At 41.4% G+C, this 26,320-nt stretch overlaps 1 long non-coding RNA gene across 1 annotated transcript in view; it reads left to right on the forward strand.

Annotated features, from left to right (window-relative positions):
• The window catches only part of LOC309561228, an 864,211-nt gene that overhangs the window by 29,474 nt on the left and 808,417 nt on the right, over positions 1-26,320 (forward strand). The gene's annotated exons all lie outside the window — the stretch shown is intronic.

Below are 26,320 nucleotides of genomic sequence, written 5' to 3' on the forward strand. Positions count from 1 at the left end.
GTTGCCATGGTTACAAGGACCTCGATTTGCTTAAAGCAGACCTAAACCTATAGATTTTTACGGTTTCCAAAAACAACAGGAATGATAACTGTCATATTTGCTTGTGCTCTCAACCAAACTGGCAAACCATCAAATGGCTGGTGTCATAACAGATCACATGTGCAAGTACCATGTTGCATATCAAACATTGGCTAAGATGGCAGCTCCCTTGGCTGAAAAGAGATTGGAGGGTTTAGTCCCACGTTAATGTTTTTTGGGGATCTTGTTACATGGAGATTGGGGGTTTTGAGTGCATTAGCATTCATCTATATATATAATTTTATATATATAATTTTATATATATATAATATATATATATATATATCTACACTGCTCAAGAAAATTAAAGGAACACTTTTTAGTTAGGCCCTTTTCACACATCCTCATATCCACCTGTCTGTTTTTTTGGCGGATCTGAACGGATGCCCCATGCATTTCTATGGGGCATCGGATGTCAGCGGAGACATGTCCGCTGACATCCGATCCGATCAGTCAAATCTGGATCTTCTCATAGCCTAGGCCATCTTTATGTAGAGCAACAATTTTTTTTCAAATCCTCATAGAGCTCTTTGCCTTGAGGTGCCATGTTGAACCTCCAGTGACCAGTATGAAAGAGTGAGAGCGATAACACCAAATTTAACACACCTGCTCCCAATTCACACCTGAGACCTTGTAACACTGATGAGTCACATGACACCAGGGAGGGAAAATGGCTAATTGAGCCCAATTTGGACATTTTAACTTAAAGCGGTAGTATCCCGCTTTTTTACACTTTTACCTACAGGTAAGCCTATAATAAGGCTTACCTGTAGGTACAATTAATATCTCCTAAACCGGCACGGTTTAGGAGATATTTGCAGTGCATGCAGCCACTCACGCGAGCGGCGCATGCGCTCTGAAGGTCCGGGGGGACCTTCAGTTTTACTTGCCGGGAGCTTGCCGGAAAATCATTCCCGCGCGCATGCGCGGGAGTGACGTCATCGCGGCTCCGGCCAATCACAGCGCCGGAGCCGCCGAACCCGGAAGAGACAGCGAGGGATCATGGCAACGCCCGCAGCGATGTCCGGGGGTCCGTGTCGGGGCTTCGTTCCAAGGTAAGTAATACATAATGAGCTAGTATGCGATGCATACTAGCTCATTATGCCTTTGTCTTGCAGGTTTTTTTTTTTTTGCAGTTTTGGGTTTACAACCGTTTTAAGGGTGTACTCACTTTTGTTGCCAGCGGTTTAGACATTAATGGCTGTGTGTTGAGTTATTTTGAGGGGACAGCAAATTTACACTGTTATACAAGCTGTACACTCACTACTTTACATTGTAGCAAAGTGTCATTTCTTCAATGTTGTCACATGAAAAGATAGAATAAAATATTTACACTATTCCACTATAAAGAGATACTTGTACAAATATGGTCTTCATGGAAGAGTCATCAGAAGAAAACCTCTTCTACGTCCTCACCACAAAAATCAGCGTTTGAACTTTGCAAATGAACATATAGACAAGCCTGATGCATTTTGGAAACAAGTTCTGTGGACGGATGAGGTTAAAATTTAACTTTTTGGCCGGAATGAGCAAAGGTACGTTTGGAGAAGAAGGGGCACAGAATTTAATAAAAAGCACCTCTGTCCAACTGTGAAGCATGGGGGTGGATCAATCATGCTTTGGGATTGTATTGCAGCCAGTGGCACAGGGAACATCTCACGAGTAGAAGGAAAAATGGATTCAATAAAATGTCAGCAAATTTTGGATGGTAACTTGATGCCATCTGTGAAAAAGCTGAAGTTAAAGAGAGGATGGCTTCTACAAATGGATAATGATCCTAAACACACCTCGAAAGGTTTTGCCATGGCCTTCACAATCTCCTGACCTCAACATAATTGAAAATCTATGGATAGACCTTAAAAGAGCAGCGCATGACAGACAGCCCAGAAATCTCAAAGAACTGGAAGACTTTTGTAAGGAAGAATGGGCAAAGATACCTCAAACAAGAATTGAAAGACTCTTGGCTGGCTACAAAAAGCATTTACAAGCTGTGATACTTTCCAAAGGGGGCAGTACAAGATATTAACTCTGCAGGGTGCCCAAACTTTTGCAGACGCCATTTTTTTGTTTTCTGTTATCTTGAAAGTGTCAATGATGGAAATAAAATCTAACTTTTGTTGACATATAAGAATGTCTAATCTGTAATTTGATGCCTTTTGGAGATTTTTCCATCTTTCCTTGACTTCTTTACATTAATACAAATTTTTACCTGGGGTGCCCGAACTTTCGATCCCTACTGTGTGTGTATATATATATATATATATATATATATATATACACCTTTTTGACCATGTTTGCAGTATACAGTATTTTTGGCAGGTTGTTTATATTGCATGCTAATTGTGAGATGACTGGAGGTGTTCCTGTGGCTGGGGGCATGAGATTGATCTGAATAATGGGGAGTCCACTTTACAAAAAGGGGAAATGTTCATTTGTCTACAGTTTTGCATGACTGATTAATTGTCAGTCAAACTATCACAGCATTAAAAAAAAATGGCCTGGTAATGAAGGAGTATATAAAGGCTAGTACTAAAGTGGTTGAAGATTAACCTTCCAAAGCAAAGTTTAAATGTAAACTGGACCAAAAAAAAAAATTCAGTGCAGTTTTGGACCCTTTCCACCTATTTTCTAATTTATTTAGGCCTCATTCACTAGGGCAACTGGGGAATGAAAAAATGAAAGCCCATCTGCTCATGTTGAAAAAATGATATTCCCTGTTGCGTTCAGCGGGCAGTACTGGATGTAATAAAGGATGTCTTCCAGCTAGGAAATGAAGTGGGTTCTAACTGACTTGCTGCCACTTCTAATGTACATTCTGAGAAGCTCACAGTGTGCAGTGAAATCAGAGTAAGTCATTTTAGTCCTGCAGTGGAGCCGGTACAACAGTGCACAAGTGAAGGGAAGGCCGGAGGTCAGATTTCTTGCTTATTGATGGCTATCCCCTTGAACAGAAAGGAAGTAACTTTGTTAACCGCACTTTTGTGATTGCCGTGGCTCTCTTAGTCTCAAGCAATGCCCAATTTATCTTATAGCTCGCTTTAGCCAACTGTTAAGGGACCGTTGCTTGTCAGGTTGCAGAATAAGTTCCTTTTCCTTTCCTACCTCCTCAGCCGTTCATGTACCTTTCATGCAATTCCTGATTTCTCTCACGGCAGGTCATTTAGAGAAAGTCGCTGTGAAAAATCTCTTCTGCCGAGTACGGGATAATAAAACCGATGAAATCAGATGAAGCTTTTATTTCAGGCTGATAATGTCACCACTGTGACGCTCAGCGATGGGGGAAGGGAGGGTGATTGGAGACCAATGATGTTATGGTACAGGTAGACAATTTTAAAGTGATGCTTATTGCACTTGAGAGGAGATGTTATGTACTGGGCTTGTGTACAAAGTAAAGTGCAACTCTATTTTTAATGAAGTGTATGGTGATAAATAAAGCATAAATAATACATCTTTTTGATTATTTTTACTTATCTTCTTTTTTATATATAGTATCTCACAAAAGTGAGTACACCCCTCACATTTTTGTAAATATGTTATATCTTTTCATGTGACAACACTGAAGAAATGACACTTTGCTACAATGTAAAGTAGTGAATGTACAGCTTGTATAACAGTGTAAATTTGCTGTCCCCTCAAAATAACTCAACACACAGCCATTAATGTCTAAACCGCTGGCAACAAAAGTGAGTACACCCCTAAGTTAAAATGTCCAAATTAAACCCAAAGTGTCAATATTTTGTGTGGCCACCATTATTTTCCAGCACTGCCTTAACCCTCTTGGGTATGGAGTTCACCAGAGCTTCACAGGTTGCCACTGGAGTCCTCTTCCCCTCCTCCATGATGACATCACAGAGCTGGTGGATGTTAGAGACCTTGCGCTTCTCCAACTTCTGTTTGAGGATGCCCCACAGATGCTCAAAAGGGTTTAGGTCTGGAGATGTGCTTGGCCAGTCCATCACCTTTACCCTCAGCTTCTTTAGCAGGGCAGTGGTCATCTTGGAGGTGTGTTAGGGGTCGTTATCATGTTGGAATACTGCCCTGCACCCAGTCTCCGAAGGGAGGGGATCATGCTCTGCTTCAGTATGTCACAGTACATGTTGGCATTCATGGTTCCCTCAATGAACTGTAGCTCCCCAGTGCCGGCAGCACTCATGCAGCCCCAGACCATGACACTCCCACTACCATGCTTGACTGTAGGCAAGACACACTTGTCTTTGTACTCCTCACCTGGTTGCTGCCACACACGTTTGACACCATCTAAAGCAAACAAGTTTATCTTAAGTTTATCTGGTCTCTTCAGACCACAGGACATGGTTCCAGTAATCCATGTCCTTAGTCTGCTTGTCTTCAGCAAACTGTTTGCGGGCTTTCTTGTGCATCATCTTTAGAAGAGGCTTCCTTCTGGGATGACAGCCATGCAGACCAATTTGATGCAGTGTGCGATGTATGGTCTGAGCACTGACAGGCTGACCCCCCACCCCCCCACCCCATTCATCCTCTGCAGCATTGCTGGCAGCACTGATATGTCTATTTCCGAAAGACAACCTTTGGATATTACGCTGAGCACGTGCACTCAACTTCTATGGTCGACCATGGCGAGGCCTGTTCTGAGTGGAACCTGTTCTCTTAAACCTCTGTATGGTCTTGGCCACCGTGCTGCAGCTCAGATTAAGGGTCTTGGCAATCTTCTTATAGCATAGGCCATCTTTATGAGAGTTCTTTGCCATGAGGTGCCATGTTGAACTTCCAGTGACCAGTATGAGAGAGTGAGAGCGATAACACCAAATTTAACACACCTGCTCCCCATTCACACCTGAGACCTTGTAACACTAATGAGTCACATGACAACGGGGAGGGAAAAGGGCTAATTGGGCCCAATTTGGACACTTTAACTTAGGGGTGTACTGACTTTTGTTGCCAGCGGTTTAGACATTAATGGCTGTGTGTTGAGTTATTTTGGGGGGACAGCAAATTTACACTGTTATACAAGCTGTACACTCACTACTTTACATTGTAGCAAAGTGTCATTTCTTCAGTGTTGTCACATGAAAAGATAAAATAAAATATTTACAAAAATGTGAGGGGTGTACTCACTTTTGTGAGATACTGTGTGTGTGTATGTATTTTATATATATATATATATATATATATATATATATATATATATATATATACAGTATATATTTATTTATTTTTTCTTTTTTGTTTCTAATAGATATTCACACTCGCCAAGTTGTTCACCAGCTGGTGTAAAATCCATGTGACCTTACCTCCATTTTTCTTTATCTGGTATACCACGGCTTGTCTCTTAACTGTCAAAGATAGTTTGCACTTGAATATATCCTGGAAGGTGGAAGTAACAACACAGGAGACTAAAGCTGCTTGTTAGAGAGAGATTTAATGCTTCAGTTGAAATGATTGTACTTCAAATGAAAGGATTGTTAGCAAGAGACTTACTTTTGCTAGCCAGCAGTTTTAATCACCTGTATAGCATTAGCCATAGTCCTACATTAAAGTGGTTGTAAAGTCAGAAGGTTTTAGATCTTAATGCATTCTAATGCATTCTATGCATTAAGATCAAAAACCTTTCCCGTATGGCAGCCACCCTAATGCTTACCTGAGTCCCCTTCTCGATCCAGCGTTGCCCACGACTGTCTCAGCCATCCGGTACTCCCCTCCTCATTGGCTAAGACACTGCAGCAGTGCCATTGGCTGCCGCTGGTGTCAAACAAAGTCAGTTAGCCAATGAGGGGAGACGGGGTGGGCCAAACTTCAGCTCCATGCTTGAATGGGCACAGGGAGCTGTGCCTCGGCTCCAGCGCCCCCATAGCAAGCTGCTTGCTGTGGCGGCACTCAAAGGGAGAGAGGGACCAGGAGAGCCGAAGAGGGACCCGAGAAGAGGAAAATTCAGACTTTACAATCACTTTAAAGGATAGCTGTTTCATGTAGTTATTCTTTAACTTCTCCTCACACCCTTAAGTCTTATAAACACCTGTCCAGGCTCCTTTCATATATTTTCTATGTAGGCCACTGAACTGCACAGCCGACACTGCACATGTTCTCAGATAGTTTGTTTCTACTTCTCTGAATCAGTCCCAATGGGGGATGACCTCTCCATAGTAAGAATTTGATTTTTCTGTGTGCATGCACAAAATAAATAATGGACCAAGGAGAGTTTGCAGCAGCAACAGTGTGGAGAGCATCAACAGGTGAGTAACAAACTTTGTGGAAGATTGGTTCTAAATTAGTTTGTAAAAAGTGATTGCATACTTATGTTTCCAGTGGCATGTACCGCATCTCTTGGTTCCAATATTGCAGTTTCCATCAGACTATTTAGCATTCAGCATTTCTGGGAATGTCGGATGTCTGTGTCCCACACTGTGCGCCCATCTGTTGAAAGTAGATGGCCTCTCTTTAGAAAGAGTGGGAATTTTCTGTGAATGCTCAGAACTAAATAATGGACCAGGGGGAATTTGCATTGGCAGTGGTTTGACAAGAACGAAAAAAGGGGGGACGGGGTCAGATGCAAAATTTTTAGGATCAGTAAGGATCGGAGAATGGAACCAAAGAACAATGAGGGAAACTGCAATCAGAAACTTGTATAGTTAATACGTTTTTTTAATGAGCCCTGAAGATGGTGACAAAGATCCTCGAAACGCATTGACCTTCTTACTAAATCTTCAGTATATATTTTAGAATGCTACAAAAATCAGTATCCTCTTGATTTGTTGTATCATCCATAGGGCCGATTCACAGCAGGCGCGGTAGGTCTGCGTTACGCGGCTAATCCGGTGCAGTTCCACTGCAAGACAACGCAGGATGCTTTGTCTTCTACCTGGCCTGTTTACACCACCGCATCGTGGCACTGCTGTCATCCTACTGCACACCAGCAGCTGTGTTCTGATGAAGCTGCTGGTGTGGACCAGCCCTTAAAGCGGAACTGTACCCATCAATTTAATGGTTTCAAGTTATATTCCAGGCATGCTAGGGGTACTGTCACATTAGCAAACTATCAAACAACGCACTAACTGGTTTCATACCTGATCACATCATGAAAGTTGAAGATCAAACAGAGGCTAAGATGGCAGCTTCCTTGGCTGAAAAGTATAGGAGGGTTTAGCTCCGCTTTAAATATAGGCAATCTGGTTAGATTGGAGCAGCCTGTAATCCTAACTTCATTAAAGATGTCTGTTTTTCATCGTGATGATCCTGTGACAACTTTCCTAGTCATTGATAGTAGATACACTATATGGTCCAAAGTTTGTGGACCCCTTCATTTGTTTCCAATGAAGGGTATTGTAAATATGCAGTATACAAAGACAATTGTAGACAATCCTGCCCTTCTAACCTTGTGACAACAGTTTAGAGAGAGCCCTTTTCTTTTTCACCATAAATGTGGTCCTGTGCTCAAAGCCAGCTCAATAAAGATATGGTTTGGGGGGGGGGGGGGACGTAATTGTCTGTTGTCTGGCGATCGCAGGTCCCAGTACTCGGGGGGTCATGTGATCGCTATGCCATTCATTCATACCAGCTGTGTTTCCTATGCTGTGATTAACCCACCGTTATCACATGGTACCAGGGCTAATCACAGCGCTCTGTACCATGTGATTAGCTGTAGCCAATCGCAGATCACTAGTGATTACAGCTGTCATGAATGTAACCCATTTATGACAGTTGAAAACTTTGCTGTTACAATGATCCTCATTCTAACAGCAAAGTGTAAAAAAAAAAAAAAAAAAGTTTGATTACCCCCTTAATGAAGTATGGTGTTAATATGGTGAAACTGAACTACTCTGATATTATTATTATGTACAGAACAAAATAGTAAAAAATAAAAAAATGTTAAAGGTTTAAAAATGGAATGAAAAAATTATTTAATTTCTTTCTCTTTTAACATACTGTCACCAGTCAGTGTCCCTGATCACTGCCACATCAGTTATATGATGATGCTGAAATGCACTGGTGAAAGTATGTAAAGAAAAAAATGTGGACAATATGTTTTGTTCAATTTCTTTATTTTCAAAACAATTGTGACAAAAAAATTACAACTGTGCCATGCCTCTTAGAGCCCATTCAGACTAGCGCGACTTGTCAGCCTGACAAGTCGCGGTAGGTCGCGGTCCATTGAATAGTACAGGACCCGTTCTAATAGGAGCGACACAAGTCGCTCCGACTTAGAAGAAGGGCCCTGTACTACTTTGGGGCGACTTGCATTAACTTCCATTATGTGAAGTCTCTGCAACTAAACTCAGACTGTCTACTTTCCAAATAGGGGTCAATTGGGAGGTTTTTGTACTGTCCTGGCATTTTTTGGGCCTCAGGATGATGGCCGTCAGTACATCAGAACTGATCAATTTTCAAACATATACAGTATATACCATAGTTTGTAGACGCTATAACTTTAACACAAACCAATTATTATATACCTTTTCGGATTTCTTTTTTACCAAAGACATGTAGCAGAATACATTTTGGCCTACATTTATGATGAAATTTGATTTTTTTGGATATGTTTTATAACAAAGTAGAAAATAGTTTTTTCAATATTTTCAGTCTTTTTTAGTTTATATTGCAAAAAATAAAAACCCAGTGGTGATCAAAAACCACCAGAAGAAAGCACTATTTGAAAAATTATAAAGATTTAATTTTACATACAGCGTTGCATGAATGTGCAATTACCAGTTTAAATGGCACAATGCTAAACAGCAAAAAATGCCTTGGTCATGAAGGGGGGTAAAACCTGGAGCTGGGGTGGTTAATCTGCCAGTAATTTTTGCTTGCTTATTGGGATTGATAATTGTACAATTGTGCCTCTCTAGTGACTGTCTGTGTGTAAGACAAGTATAGTTAGCTTCCCTGCTGCAGGACCTCTGAGTTATGGCACTTTTCCACTGCAAGTACCGGCTCGGCTCCACTCGGCCCTGCTTTGCTCGGTTTGGTTTTCCACTGCATGATACCGCATGGTACGGTGTTGGAACGGTTCGGTACGGTTTGCTTTTTCCACTAAAGTAGTAAGTGGGTGGGATAACAGCGATTCTCTGACCAATCAGTGGCTAGTAGTGACAAACAGTCAAGGCTGCATGCAAAGGATTGTGGGATATGGTATCGGTACGGCCCTCTTGGAACCACAACCGAGGTGGTACTGTTTAAGCGAGCCGTACGATTCGGTTCCATGTAGTGGAAAAGCGCCGCCGTACCGTACCGAACCGTTCCAACACCGTACCATGCGGTACCATGCAGTGGAAAAGCGCAAAAGCGAGCCAAAACGTTCGGTTCCATGTAGTGGAAAAGCGCCGCCGTACCGTACTGAACCGTTCTAACACTGTACCATGCGGTACCATGCAGCGGAAAAGCGCAAAAGCGAGCCGAAAGCGCCATTAGATTTGCAGTGAGATAGGACAATGGAGCACAATCACTGCTCAGCACTATTAAACAGGAAGCAGCACCATATATAATAGGCAAAGGTGTCTGTCCGTTTATGATTTATTTATTTTTTATAATCACAGCACATGTTTTTGTTTAATTTATTATTGCACATTGAAAAGATTGTTTACAATACATTGATGACTAAGTTAACATACTTATCTGAGAACATTCAATTATTAATGGCTGCCTTTAACCCCAGTTGTTACAATAATCTGCTATAGAGTTCTTCTGAATAGATAATTGAATTTGGAGTTTCATACTTCATAATTTTCTCAATAAAAACCTGTTTTGAGCCCAGTGGTGGCAGTGTTACTCTCTCTCTGTTCATGTCTTTGTGAACCTGCTTCTTTGTGAACTGCTCAGAGAGACAATGGGGTTTATTTACGAAAGCTTAAGAGTGCAAAATCAGGCTAACTTTTGCATAGAAACCAATCAGCTTATAACCTCAGCTTGTTTAGTTAAGCTTTGTCAATAAAACCTTGACGCTGATTGGTTTCTATACAGAAGTGAGCCTGATTTTGCACTCTTCAGCTATAATAAATAAACCCCTATGTATCCTCGCCATTCTTTCACTCTTCACTGTAGATAAAGACGACTCCTGGCAACATATCAGACAGCCATAAAGGCACTGTTTTACCTGCCTCAAGATTTGTAAAGTGGTGCACATAATTCAGTCTGGTCTGTGCTATATGGCTACAGAAAAGAAGGAAAGTGACATCACAACTGCCAAATACGTACCAGAGCAGGTTTCACACCAGCAACTTATAGCTCCAACCTCCTTTGCCTGTTAGAGTCCTCAAGCATTACAGAGTTTTTTTAAGAGAGGAGAGTTAGGCTCCGTTCACATCTAGGCGTTTTTGGGCGATTTTCTGCTTTAAGCCTTGGCTTTAAAAATGCCCAACAAGATAAATCCCATTCATTTCAATGGCCCCTGTTCACATCTGAGCTTTCTGTCGCCCTAAGCAAAACGCCGGTCGCTCAAAAAAGTACATAAGCTTCTTTTTCGGCTGATTACTGGCGTTTTACTGCTTTTCATTGGTCACTTGTCAACTCAAAACACCTGCACAAAAGCTGCAAAAATGCCAGAAAAAAAAACGCCTGTAAAAATAGCAACACCGAGATGTGACTGGAGCCTTAGAGAAAGGAGAAAACTCCCACCAGTCCACAGTCGCCAGTGCATATTTTTTTAGGAGTGGAGAGTTAGAGCAGTGAGCAGTCAGGGTTGGTGAGTATATTTGTTCTTCGTGGACCCGCTGTAAGTAGTAGCAGTCTCTAAATTGCGGCCTGGGGGGGGCAGATGTTGCCCTTTGCATGCCTTTATCCTGCCCTTGGGGCACTATTCTTTTCTCTAATACAAGACATTACTCCCAGCAATGGGGCATATTTCCTGCCACTGACACAAATAATGGGGCTTTATTTCTCCCACTGACATTAGCAATTTTTCTCACTGACACCGACAATGGGGCACTATTTCCCCCACTGACACCGATGATGGGGCACTATTTTTCCACTGACTCCAACAATGGGGCACTATTTCTCCCACGGATACCAATGATGGGGCACTATTTCCCCCACTAACACCAACAATGGGGCACTATTTCCCCCACTAACACCAACAATGGGGCACTATTCCTCCCACTGACACCAGCAATAGGGCACTATTTCTCCCACTGACACCAATGATGGGGCACTATTCCTCCCACTGACACCAATGATGGGGCAATATTTCCCCCACTGACACTAGCAATGGGGCACTTTTCCTCCCACTGACACCCACAATGGGGCATTGTTCCTCCCACTGACACCAACGATGAGGCACTGTTTCTTCCACTGACCCCCCACAATGGGGCACTATTTCTCCCACTGACACCAATGATGGGGTACTATTCCTCCCACTGACACCAATGATGGGGCACTATTTCCCCCACTGACACTAGCAATGGGGCACTTTCTCCCACTGACACCCACAATGGAGACTATTCCTCCCACTTACACCCACAATGGGGCACTGTTCCTCCCACTGACACCAACGATGAGGCACTGTTTCTTCCACTGACCCCCCCACAATGGGGCACTATTTCTCCCACTGACACCAACAATGGGGAACTACTCCCACTGACACCAACGATGAGGCACTATTCCTCCCACTGACACCCACAATGAGGCACTATTTCTCCCCCTGACACCCACAATGGGGCACTATTCCTCCCACTGACACCAACGATGAGGCACTATTCCTCCCACTGACACCAACGATGAGGCACTATTCCTCCCACTGACACCAACGATGAGGCACTATTCCTCCCACTGACACCAACGATGAGGCACTATTCCTCCCACTGACACCAACGATGAGGCACCGTTTTTTTCCCCCTAATATCAAAGATTCATTGTTTGTACTTTATACCTTCCACTGTGGTATTCTGGAAACAGGGCAGAAAAGTATCAGCGCTTCTGCTAATTATCTGCTTCTGCGTGTTCCAGCACGTCACTCTGCTTAATTTGAGTTGGCAAAATTTGCTCCATACTCTTTAGAGAAGAGGACTATTTTAGCTTACACATTCGATTTAGGACCAAAAGTTAGAGGAAGCAGAAGCAACGAGAACCAATAATCTTTACCAGCGTTCCTATAGAGGCAGGTGTAACTTACAGATCATACCTACCTTCTCAAACCCTGCCATATTTAGCTTTCTGTAATTCTCTCTAAAACACGAAGGCTTCAGTACATTCTAAACAAGTACCAAATCCAGTAACTATGCAATACAAAACCGAAGGTTCGGGTGGCGGTGTTTGATGTGAGTTGTGCGGCTTATGTGTTTTTATCTTTACTTGGCAAAATGCTATTTGACTTTATATTCATGTTTATAATAAATTACTACACAATAAGGCACGTATTTTGTTTATTGCCTATGGTGCCTGGGGATATTCATACGAAGCGCTACCCTTGGAAGTGAGAGCTACTCAGGAGGAATTTGTTTACCGATGCCTGCAGTTGTTATCCAGGTTATCTCCATTGCTTGAATAAGACCTACTTGGCGGTGAGTGCGCACTGCATAGGGGTGAAAGCTGGTGATTGGGGATTGCACACACATTTTTTTCTGCATCGAGTGATATTGTTTTCACCTGGGTGTGAGTGTTTTTTGTCATAACACTATAGACGTTTTCTTTCTTGGGATATACATGGAGTTCCGGAATCCTTTAAATATTGATGAGTAGAGATACCAACGCCTCAGGAATGCCGTACATATGTTTGTTTGCTGCACTTAATTGAGCAGCCAAAGCCACTAGTAAGCCTCTGATCCGGTTATCTGGAGGAATATCCCGGCTTTTTTATCTGAAGTTTTATTTGATGTTTTGGATCACTGGAAGTTTAAACCTTTTCTGATATTGAGTGGGTAATACACAGAAAGACTTTCACGTTTCATAGTACTTTACTATATTGGTTGAAAACACCATAGATAGTTTTCATTTATTAGGCCCCTTTCACACAGTCCGTCCGTCGGACGGACTCCGTTTATCTCATCGGGGGATGGCAGCTGTTCTCCGTTCTGTGTGGGGAGACACAGCTGTCAGGTCCCCATGCATCTCTATGGGGGAATCAGATGGGAACGGACCGTCTGTCCGTTCTCATCCAATCCGCTGGACGGATGGAAAATAGGGTTTCCAGATTTGATGGATCGGATGTCAGCGCCGCTAACTACCACTAACTGCTTCTCACACTAACTGAAGTCACAAGTGACACTAATACAGTGATCAGTAAATTATCTTTATACTGTATATAGTGACACTGTGACAGGGAGTGAAAGGGTTAACTGGGGGGTGATCAGGGGATTAAATGTGTGCCTATGTGTACTGGTGTCAGTGTAGTGCTTGTGTACTCACTGTCTGATGCTCTTTTCTCTCATGCTGGAACCGAAAAGGGTTTTAGGGAGAGAAGATTGCATAATTTCCTGTGCCTGTGGTTGCATTACACAGGCACAGGACGTTCTGCAATTGGTCAGAACTGATTACCAGGTCCAGGCTAAAAATTATTGGCCTGAACCTGATGACTGATCGGTTTTGAACCGAATCAGCACATCCCCGGGAAGGCGGGCGGGCGGGCGCCCCCTAGCCCCGTGCGACTGATGTACAGTTACATACATTCGCCCAGCCAAGCCACCTTGCCGCAGTAAATCTGCGGCGGGTGGTTGGCAACTGGTTAAATGCTACAGTGCGTATTTGTTTTTTAATCGGAAGCCATAGTTCTACTGTAAAGAGAAAACAAAGGCAAAATAGAATTTTAATACCTCAACAAATTCTATCATGTAACTAAATATTTTCCAGACTTATGTTTTTATTTTTTATAATAATGGTAGAGAAGCCACTTTTACCTCGCAGACTTTTATTGGTTCCATCTAAGAACTGTTCAGGATTGTTTTATTACCGCATGTCATTCCGGTGTGACAATCTGCTCCCCCAGTTTTCTGCAGGTTAAATAATTTTTTTTCCTCTCTTAACTTGACTTTAAAAACAGTATTTTACCACTAGGAAAATAGCGAGCAGTTTTTCCTTTCATCCTAATTACATATTCCACTGTCAAATCACCCAGCAGTTTTCAATTCCCGAGAAATATTGATGTAGAATTGTTTATTTGTAGTGGTTCTTAAATGTAGCTGTCGTTGTGAATTTTCTACAGAAATGTCTTATAACTCAGACAAAGTCACTGCAAGTTTCCAGTCAGCAGACATTTTTAACTCTTGCAGTGTGTGAAGGGCAACTGCGCTACTTAGTATGCTTTTTTTAAATACAGGTAAAATAAGTATTAAACACGTCACCATTTTTCTAGGTAAATATATTTCTAAACACACTATTGACATGAAATTTTCACCACGTCGGTAACAACCCATGAGATTCATACATACAAAGAAACTAGTGATCGACCGACATCGGTTTTTCGTTACCGATACCAATATTTTGGCCAATGCATATTGGTATCGGCCGATATTGGCCGATATTTTTGTACATTTAAATTTTTATTTATTTATTTATTTATTTATTTTTTTGACTGGTACTTTTGTGGAGGGATCTGGGGGTATAAAAGACCCCAAATCCCTCCTCTGCACTTAAAAGCATTCAAAACGCCAAGTTTGGCTGTTTTAAATGCTGTCATTTTTTTTAATCTTGCGACAGACAGTACCCGGAAGTGATGTCACTCATGACATCACTTCCGGGTTTTTGCATGGAGACCCGATCAGAGCCAAATGCGGGTTTGATCGGGTCTTCGGCGGCCATGCAGGCTGGTTGCCCGGGTCTCCCGGTGGAACGGGAGACCCGGGCAAGCCGCGGAAGGTGGCGGGAGGGGGGGGGGGGCGTCCCCTCCCGCTCCTTGTAAAGACAGCCGAGCGGCTTCTCTGCTGCATTGGTTGTCATTACAAGACAGCCGACCGTCATCTCTGGATGCCGATACCGGGGTGATGTCTCTAGCTGCAGGCATCACTCCGGTACATGCACTTCCCCGAAACATCAGCAATATCGGTAACCTCCGGCGCCGATTCCGATATATCGGGAAAAGTGCATATCGGCCCTCAATATATCGACTTTGCCGATAATTGGTCGATCCCTAAAAGAAACCAAAACAAATAAGTTCAGAAATTAAGTTATGTGTAATAAAATGGAATGACACAGCGAAAAAGTATTGAACATGCTAACTGAAATTTATTTGATACTTCCCAGAAAATCTTTGTTTAAGATGCCTCCTGTATGGAGAAACTAGTCGCATTCGTTGCTCAGGTGTGCTTTTGGCCCATTCTTCCACACAGTCTTCAAATTATGAAGATCCCATGGGCCTCTACTATGAACTCTGATCTTTAGTTCTTTCCATTTTTCTATTGGATTCAAGTGAGGTGATTGACTGGGCCGTTCTAGCAGCTTTATTTTCTTTCTTCTAAACGAGTTGAGTTTCCTTGGCTTTGTGTTTGGGATCATTGTCTTGCTGAAATGTCCACCCTTGTTTTATCTTCATCATCCTGGTAGATGGCAGCAGATTTTTATCAAGAATGTCTTAGTACATTCTTCCATTCCTCCTTCCTTCAATGACATGAAGTTTGCCAGTACTGTATGCTGAAAAACAGCCCCGCCCACACCATGATGTTCCCACCTCCAAACGTCACTGTTGGTATGGGGGTGTTTTTGGGGTGATGTGCCATTTGACCTCTAAACATGGTTGTGTATTATGGCCTCCAAACAGTTCAATTTTGGTCTCATCTGACCAGACTATATTCTCACAGTATCTCACAGGCTTGTTTAAATGTTGTGCAGCAAACTTTAAACAAGCTTCAACATGCTTTTTCTTCAGCAATGGCGTCTTGCATGGTGAGCATCCATACAAGCAATGGTGGCTGAGTGCATTGTTTTTTCTTTCAAACAATTGTACCTGCTAACTCTAAGTCTTTCTGGAACTCCCTACAAGTGGTCATTTGCTCTTGGACCGCTCTTATGATAATTTTTTTGACTCATCTGGCAGAAATCCTGCAAGGTGAACCTGGTCATGGCCTGTTAATGGTGAAATGATGTTCTTGCCACTTCTGGATTATGGCCCCAACAGTGCTCACTGGAACATTCAGAAGTATAGAAATCCTTCTGTAACTAATACCATCAGTATGTTTTGCAATAATAAAGTTACGAAGGTTACGGGAGCTCTTTGCTTTTACCCATAATGGGATGTTTCTTGTGCGACACATTGGTAAAGAGACCTCTTTTTATAGGCCATCAGTTGAGACTGAACCAGCTGATATTAATTTGCCCTGACAAGGGGCAGGATTGCTTTCTAATTACTGATAGATTTCAGCTGGTGTCTTGGCTTTCCATGCCTTTTTGCACCTGCCTTTCTTTATGTTTTAAATACTTTTTCCCTGTGTCAGTACATTTTATTACACATAACTTAATTTCTGACTGTGTTTGTTTTGGTTTCTTTGTATGTATGGATTACAGGGGTTGTTACTGACATGTGGTTACAATTTAATGTCAAGGTGATGTGTTCAATACGTATTTTAACTGCTGTATTTCTGTATAAATTTGAGCTGAAACTCATATGTGTTTGATTATATTTAAACCAGAACTCTGCTTACCCTTTCTGAACCGCCCTCAGATCTATGTTTAACCTGCCTAGCCCCGACAGGAAGGACTACCCAATCACATGACCACTGTAATTTGCTGTCACAGCAGTCGCATGATCAGGAGCAGGTCCCGCTGCCTCCTTATTATTGTTAAAGGCCAGGAGCTGTCTATGAGAGCTTGGTCACAGTGCTGGGAGCACATAGTGAGCAAACTTTCAGCACAGAAACGTCGGCCTCCCATGGACGCATATTTGCATTCCGTTGTCATTAAAGTGTTTGTAAGAGCCGGTTCAAACTGAGGCGACACGACTTCGGGGGGCGACCTGTGAAGTCGCGTGCAACGCGACTTCGGCGTGACTTGCAGGGACTTCACATAATGGAAGTCTATGCAAGTCGCTCCGAGGTCGCCCCAAAGTAGTACAGGACCCTTTTTCTAAGACGGAGCGACTTGTGTCGCTCCTATTAGAATGGGTCCTGTACTACTCAATGGACCGCGACCGACCGCGACTTGTCAGGCTGACAAGTCGCCTGACAAGTCGCGGCAGTGTGAATGGGCTCTAAAGGTACAAAATTAAAAGCAAAAAAGTAACAAACAAGTTATAGTTACCTTCTCTATGTATTGGTTTTCCACAGAGCAGGCCCGATCCACATCTTCTCGAGTCCCCTCCGATGGTCTGTGCTCCTCCCACCTGTTGAGTGCCCCCCTAGCAAGCTGTCGATAGTACACAGAAAGCACAGCTCAGTCCCGCCTTAAGAACCACTTTAAAGCCTGCCCTGTTTGTCACTGCACATATGCATTGCATGGGTGACAAGAGGTTAAACGCAGACATTTCCAAATCTTATCGCACCCTTTGTGTTTGGTAAACAGTTACACCACAGGATTCAGTCGCAGAACGCAACTGATTTACTTTTAGTGGTGATTCCTTACAAGAATCTGTCATTCCTAAAAAAAGCGTTGCAATAGTGCGATAAGCAAAGTGTATTGTCGCACAGATCATAAAAACCTTCAGCTACTGTTGCAACTGTGCCATTCCTGTGTGCATCCAGCAGATTTAGGTAATTATAACGAGGTCTGAAGAGACAAAAATTGAATTCTCTTCCAGCAGTCAACAGATGCAGCTGATATATGTGTAAATGAACATAGAGAAGTGTTCTGACAGCATGGGAAAGCGATGATAGTGGAGCGTTTTGACAGCAGGAAAAAAAAAATGCAGGGAGAGAAGCGTTATTATTTTAAAATTTTTTTTTATTAGGTTGCACAAATTTAAAACATGCTCAATACTATTTTTACATTTTATGACTAATTAAAAGAGATGAATGGCTTTTTTTTTTTTTTGTAAGATTATTACTAACCTAGGTGGATGCAGCTTCTGTCCCCCGACATCTTTAGCACTGAGAATCAAGCTATCAAGCACCCTCAATCGCTCAGTTCTCACAGCTCCCTGAGCAGAGAGCTGCTGACTTTTAGTCAGCAGCTTTCTGCTCAGTGTGTCTGAAGTCAGATGGAGGCTAGGACCGCAGGGTGAGACGCAGGGTGAGCCGCACTGGCCGTCTATGGATCTTCCGGCGTGATGACGACGTGTTTCGGAGCATGCGCACTGCGGGGGAATACCAGCGCGCACTCCTTTTTCAAGCTAGCCTCAGTCTGACTTCAGACACACCAACCCACTTCCTGTGGGACAGGAACCGGAAGGACACAGAGGATTATTGACCATCAGCGGTGGCCCCATGCAGAACATGGATGCCAGAGGACCCATTCACCTACATTCACTTACTTTGATGTAAGTTTTTAATGTACCTTGCTCATTAAATCTTACAGTCTATACTCAGAGGTGCCTGTTTTCTCTCTTTGTATCTTTTCCTCCTTGATCCTATGGGTAAATGTTGGGCGGAAAGTATGTGCAGCTACGTGAGACTGGACTCAAACCAAACTACACCAATGCCACACAAATGGGCGGTAAGGCATGTCAAGGTGTTGTCGGGCAAATTGTAACCAAGCTTTTTTTTGGCATTGGCACAGTATAGGCTTCTTTTAGGCAACTAGTCCATGCAGATTATTTTTGTTCAAGTATTGTCGTATTGTGCTTCTAAAAATCAACCACACTGCCTTTTTCCAGAACAGCCTGTATTTCTCTTGAGTTTACCTGTGGGTTTTTATTTGTATCCCAAAAAATTCCTCTGGCTGCAATCTTTCTTGGTCTACCTGACCTTGGCTTGGTTTTAAAATATCCCCAAATTTTCTACTTCCTAATAAGTGATTGAACAGTACTTACTGGCAAATTTAAGGCTTTGGATATCTTTTTATATCCTTTTCCATCTTTATAAAGTTCCGTTGCCTTGTTATGCAGGTCTTTTGACAGTTCTTTTCTGCTCTCCATGGCAGTATCTAGTCTGCTCAGTGCATCCACATGAGAGCTAAAAACAACAAAGACATTAAATGCAACTTAAAAAGCCACAGATTGCCATTGTAACCTGTGTGTGTGACCTTGTGTGCCTGTACCAAGGCCAAACATTCTTGGGGGTGGAAACGTTTGATCAGGCCCTTATCATCATTATTCTTAATTAAGAGAGTTTTTTTGGCATGATTTCCCATATTTGTAATTATAATGCCAAAATGTCACGATTTCTGCCAGGGGATGCACAACTTTTGAGCACAACTGTATTAAATGATGCTGTATGAATACATGAAAACATGTAACAAATGTAAAGTTCGGTGCTATCCAAATGGAAATACACTTTAAGGTCTAAAGCTGAGAGCTCTACTAATTTACACGCAGAAGAGTGTGCTGTAAAATCAGTGAGGGGTTGGGAACTATGCCGTGTCATTGCCCCACCCCCATAAATGGCAGCTTTGAAGGAAGAGTAGAAAAATGCATCTTATTTTTTTTTTATTCTTTGTTTATTCGTCCAGGTGTTAGTGATATGTGGACCCCATAAATAGTTTTTTTTTTACATATACTCGTTTTCTTTTTCAGTGCAAGTGTAATTTGGTGTAATTTGCTATCTAATTTGCATATAAGTAATTTTATCTCCCTGACATCCAAAATTCTATTTTCGGCTTGTGTAGGTAGATCTGTACCTGGGAAAAAGTCAGTGTAATTGTTCTGTGTGCTTTAAAAATTCCTTGAAGCAAACAATTATGAACTTCTGCTTCATTCACACTCCCCGCGCCTCGTTGTAGCGATGGTGGTTCGCGCTCTTTGCCTAGGGATGTTATCGCACGTGTTTGTTCCGCTGGTGTGTAGCGCAACAATTACAAAACGGGGAACTTTCTTCCTGCTGTTGCCCATAATTCAAGAAGTCTAAAAAATAATGAGCAGTTAGCATGCAACACTTAACAGCTCATTCATTCAAATGTGTTTTAGAAAAAAAAGTGCACATATTTATTTTTATTTATGTGCCTTCATTCTGTGATTTGTTGTATATTGATAAGTTTATATCATTTTTTTAAGCGTTTAAATGTTTTCTTTGTGGTGCATTGCGTCTTTTTTTTTTTCCTGCCATGTCTCTTTTCTGGATTGAGGCTTTTATTCAAAGGTCATAAATATACAGACAAGGCGAGGGTTTTACATATTTTGCTTTGTGCTAATGCAGTCAAACTGCAACAGTATTTTTTTTTTTTTTTTTAGCTTGGCATAGACCAGCGAAATTAAAGAGGAACTAAACTCTCTCAATCAACATTGACTATGTTTAACCACTTTACCCCCAGCCCTATTTCAGACACTTTTTTTTCACAAGTTAAAATCAGTATTTTTTCCTAGAAAACTACTTAGAACCCCCAAACATTATATATATTTTTTAGCAAAGACTCTGGAGAATAAAATGTCGGTCATTGCAAAATTTTTTGTCACGCGGTATTTGCGCAGCAGTCTTTAAAACGCCATTTTTTTGGAAAATATTTGACAAATCACATTTGACTGCATTTAAAAAATACTAAACAGTAAAGTTAGCCCATTTTTTTGTATATTGTGAAAGATGATGTCACGCCGAGTAAATAGATACCCAACATGTTACGGTTTAAAATTGCGCCCCCCCGTGGGATGGCGACAAACTACGGTCAATAGAGATCTCAATCTGCGATGCTTTAAATTTATTTAACGGTTACCAGTTTAGAGTTAGAGTATAGCTCTTTTTTTTTTCATTATTGCCCACGCTCGCGGTGATACCTCACATGTGTGGTTTGAACAGCGATTTCATTCGCGGCTCGACTAGCGTATACGTTTTTTCTTGTGCGCGAGCTAACGGTGACGGGGGCAGCTAAATCTTTTTTTTTTTTCCTATTTATTTTTTTTTTTTTTTAACTTTATTACAGGTTTAAAAAAAAATAAAAAATCTGATCACTTTTATTGCTGTCACAAGCAATGTAAACATCCCTTGTGACACCAATATGTAGTGACAGGTACACTTTATGGAGGGATCGAGGGTCTAAAAGACCCCAAACCCCTCCACTACACTTCCCTGTATGCAAAACGCCGAAAAAACTGCATTTTTGCATACAGCCGTTTTTCAAATTTGCCGCCTTTTGCAGCACAGTAACCCGGAAGTGACGTCATGGACGCCGCCTCCGGGTTACGTCATCGGAGACCCGATCGATGCTGTTTCCGGCATTCATCGGGACTCCATCCAGCCGGCGGACGTGCCGGCTGGGTGCTCGGGGGCTCCCGGTGGGACGGGTGCCCCGAGCAAAGCCACGGAAGGCGGCGGGAGGGGGGGGGAACGTCCCCTCCCGCCCCCCGGGTAACGATCAAATGGCTCCCGAGCCGCATCGGTCGTTACTGACGGAAAGCCAACCGTCGGCTCTAAACAACGGTACCGGGATAATGCCTCTAGCTAGAGGCATCATCCCGGTATAACCCCTTAAAGTCAGCCGACGTAGGTCTACGTGGCTGGTCGTTAAGTGGTTAATCCTTATGCTGCCAGCCTTAGTAAATAGGAAAGTATAAGGTATTTACTTGTTTTAAACTATTTTTTACATTTTAATTGCTTCCTAGTTTCTGGCCTAGGCCAAAATGATGTCATACATCCCTAGAGTCTTCTTGGTAGGAGGGGCTTTCTCAGCCAAGCATAATAAAACAGTTTTTGGCGCATTGGAAGTATGTGACCATAAAGAACAAAAGTGCACGTGAGAACACAGCTCTGTAATAAATGTCTCAGTCCATGAAATAGCCCATAGATTCTAAATACATAAAGTAGCGGCAGCTTCCCTTAGAGCCGGTTCACACTACTCTGACTTGGGACGCGATTTGTGTGCCCTCAAGTCGCCCCAAGTCTCTTGTCATTACAAATTCAATGTAAATGAATGAGAGCCATCCTAATATGCACTACTGAAGTCGCTTCGACTTCAGAAAAGGTTCCTGTACTACTTAAAGGCGACCTCTATCCGACTTGTGCACATAGACTTCAATGGGAGTCGCCTCTAAGTCGGATCCTTATCTATTTTCAAGCGACTGTGATCAGACTTTCCAGGAAGAAGAAAAAGATTAGATAGGCATTCCCCACAGACAAAGTCGCCTATCATTTAAGTCTCTTACAAGTCTCTTACAAGTCTCTTCAAAAAAAGAGGGAGATTATGGTCTGCCACATTTACATACTTAAAAAGCCTCCATCCCTAATATATCGAGAAAAAGTGGGGGAAAGCAATGGGACTTTAAATGAGGCATTTAAGTAGAGGAAAAGGGGAAATTTATTCTATAATGAATACATATATATAATACATGTAATTATACAGAATTTATGAGCAAACAACATGATACATAGTATACAATTTATATTGAAATCATAAATACATAAAAGTAGGATCTCACATAGGATCTCTCAACATAATACATGTCAATATAAAAACTGTTTGTTTGTCAATTCATAATTACTAAATAAAAATAGAAAGGATAAAGCATCTGAGTTAATCGTAGGCTCGACGCGTTTCTTGGACCTCCGTCCATTCATCAGGAGCATTGGGTACAAGAAAAATGTCTAAAAAAGGGGAAAATATATTTATTTATGCATTGTTGCACCAGAACATCAAGAGGGTAAAAGAATACCAAAGAGAATATGTACGAAAACCTTTACCTCAAATGTCTCAAAAAACCTAATTGGACACGAAAAATACCTCCAGATGGGAGGGGAAAGTGAAGACATCGCAGGCATAGTCTCCCCCGGGGCTGAGGTGCCGATGATGCCAAGCACAGGGGGGATAATCACCGTCCAGGTAGTAAACGGAGCTCCTGAGTGATATACCAAGTAGTGGCAGTGAGTGCTCCCTTGGACCAGAGAATTTCTAAAATGCATAAAGATATTGGGTATGATTCAATTGGAATCTGTATAGAAATAATAAGGATATATCAAATGGTCCAAAAAGAGTGCCCATCAGTGTATAAAAATCATGTGGATAATATAGGTGAAATGAAGAGGGAAGGAGACATGGAGAGATAAAGACTAGAAAAATTGATTAGATAGAAAAGAAATACCAGGTGTGCAAGTGGTAGTGCAAGTGCATCAATAAACCAAGTGCTAGAACCAAGTAGGTAAAGTGAATAAAGATATGAAAAGAACGTACCGTGAATAAAGGAAGTACAGGGAAAGTAATCCCCATTTGTAGTGGGATGGTGAACAGGAGAGCCGAGTAGGTCCTTGCGGGGTGCCCCGATGTACAGGCGAGATCAGCGCCAACGCCATGTGTACCGCCAAATATAGACGGAATTCCGTCCTCCCACTTCCGGTGATGAACCGGAAGTGGGTGGCGTCAGACCGTCCGAGGCGTGGATGACACAAAAGAGGAAGCTGTCACGGTAGTGCGACATAGGTATGTCATCACGTCCCGGGCAACCTTACATGACGTCGATGGGCAGTGGGAAACCCCACCCCCAGCATGGATGCAATGCAGAGGCAGGACGGGGGGGAAGCCCCAAACGCCCAACGCAGCCCCGGAGTAGGAGACACCCCCCATGCAACACTAAAAACCCCCCTCCAACCGATGATTTAGGTGGTTCCTGATAAATAAAGGGAGTACATATTGATAAACTAAAAAATATATAATATAATTGACAGTGAAAGCATTGTTCAGGTGCAACATGGCCATTAGTCTAAATTAGAACGTACAGGGGTGGCAGAACATGAGAACCGGGGTGTGTTATCCACCCAATATCGCAACAGAAAAAGAGGGAGATTATGGTCTGCCACATTTACATACTTAAAAAGCCTCCATCCCTAATATATCGAGAAAAAGTGGGGGAAAGCAATGGGACTTTAAATGAGGCATTTAAGTAGAGGAAAAGGGGAAATTTATTCTATAATGAATAAATATATATAATACATGTAATTATACAGAATTTATGAGCAAACAACATGATACATAGTATACAATTTATATTGAAATCATAAATACATAAAAGTAGGATCTCACATAGGATCTCTCAACATAATACATGTCAATATAAAAACTGTTTGTTTGTCAATTCATAATTACTAAATAAAAATAGAAAGGATAAAGCATCTGAGTTAATCGTAGGCTTGACACGTTTCTTGGTCCTCCGTCCATTCATCAGGAGCATTGGGTACAAGAAAAATGTCTAAAAAAGGTCTTCAAAGTTGCGCTAAAAAGTCGCTCCTTCTTGGGGCGACTTTCTGGTCGGGGTAGTGTGAACCGGCTCTTATTAGAGTATAGCCAGCTCTGTATAAATAAAAACAAGGGAAGAGAAGGAAGCAACGTCTAATTGTAGCAATCAAAAATCAGTATTCTAAACAGTGGTTTTAAAAAATCACAAGATCACAAGGATGAGTGAGTTTGGGGTTGAGGAACTTGACTGGCCTGTACAGAGTCCTGACCTCAACCCAATGGAACACCTTTGGGATGAATTAGAGTGGAGACTGCGCACCAGGCCTTCTCATCCAACATCAAAAATGGAGGGTTGATACAGAGATGTGCCAGACCAGCCTGAAATCCCTTCCCCAAACTTATTCATGGAAGAAGCAAAAAACAGTGTCCCTGGGGAATTTGAGTGGATCAGGCTGGAAGTAGTAAGTATAGTAAAGAACGAATAGAAAAAGTATGTAAAAGTTAACATTTATTAATCCATTTAAAATCACATGTATAAAGATAAAATATTGAAGAACATGGTGATATAAACGTTCAATAGATAATACATATAATAATAGTATGTGTAATATCTATTGAACGTTTATATCACCATGTTCTTCAATATTTTATCTTTATACATGTGATTTGTGATTTTAAATGGATTAATAAATGTTAACCTTTACATACTTTTTCTATTCGTTCTTTACTATACTTACTACTTCCAGCCTGATCCACTCAAATTCCCCAGGGACACTGTTTTTTGCTTCTCTCATCCAACATCAGTGCCTGACCTCACAAATGCGCTTCTTTAAAAAATGGTCAAACATTCCCATAGACACACTCCTAAACCTTGTGGACAGCCTTCCCAGAAGAGTTGAAGCTGTTATAGCTGCAAAGGGTGGGCCAACTCAATATTGAATCCTACGGACTAAGACTGGGATGCCATTAAAGTTCATGTGCGTGTAAAGGCAGGCGTCCCAATACTTTTGGTAATATAATGATACAGCGATCGTCAGGGGCAGGATCATTTAATTTTGGTTGTTCTTTGGTGTAAGGTTATGGTAGTAGCAAGAAATATACAGCTAAATATAAATAAATATATATATGTGTGTGTATATGTATGTATATGTATATGTATGTATATATATATATATATATATATATATATATATATATATATATATGTATAATATATATATATATGTATAATATATATATATATATATATATATATATATATATATATATATATATATATATATATATATATATGTATGTATATATATGTATATATATATATATATATATATATATGTATATATATATATATATGTATATATATATGTATATATGTGTATATATATATATATATATGTATATATATATATATATATATATATAATTTTTTTTTTTTTTTTTTTACTATTTTAGGCCAGTTTTCCTTTGATAAAAAAAAAAAAAAAATAGGAGATATCCATTACCATTTACTACCAAATGAAGGCCGAATTTGTCCAGAAAAAAAAAAAAGGTATAATCCACCTGGATGCACAAAGTAGTTGTGGTGATATGTACAGTTTTACTAACACATGTCAACGTTTCAAATTTGTGCTTAGGCATATAGATTTGTTTTACCCCTGGGTGTGAAGGGGTGTAAAGTTAATGAAGGTTCTTTTCTTCCCCTACTCTATTACAAGGGTAGTTTTTGTGCGCTTTTGTTTCTGTTAGGGAGATTTTCCCTCATTTCCTGTCTTGGTGCTGTCACTGGGACATGAGTAGAGGGAAAATCTCCCAAATGCAGCAACAGGCAGCAAAAAAGAATCTGACAGGGGATCCAACCATTCACCATTTTCCAAAACGAAAAAAAATTTGGGCCAGAGCTCCGCTTTAAGGCCCCCACCAAACCATAGCAACATTTGGGTCTGGTGATCGGCCACACATGCATTCAGCACTGAATCTTAGCATGAAAAGGAAATGCAGATCTATGAAACATTATTTGTACTGCTGCACAGTGTGTGTAAATAAATAAATAAGGGCAGAGCAAAGTTAAATAGCCGATCATTTAATGCAATTTCTCCTTTATTGTGTGCTTTGCCTGGAGTGTTGCCACTCTGTCTCCGAACAGACCCAGACTAGTGCCATCTTAAGAGCA

This window comes from Pelophylax lessonae, assembly GCF_965119305.1.
Source record: "Pelophylax lessonae genome assembly, chromosome: 8".
Lineage (NCBI taxonomy): Eukaryota > Metazoa > Chordata > Amphibia > Anura > Ranidae > Pelophylax > Pelophylax lessonae.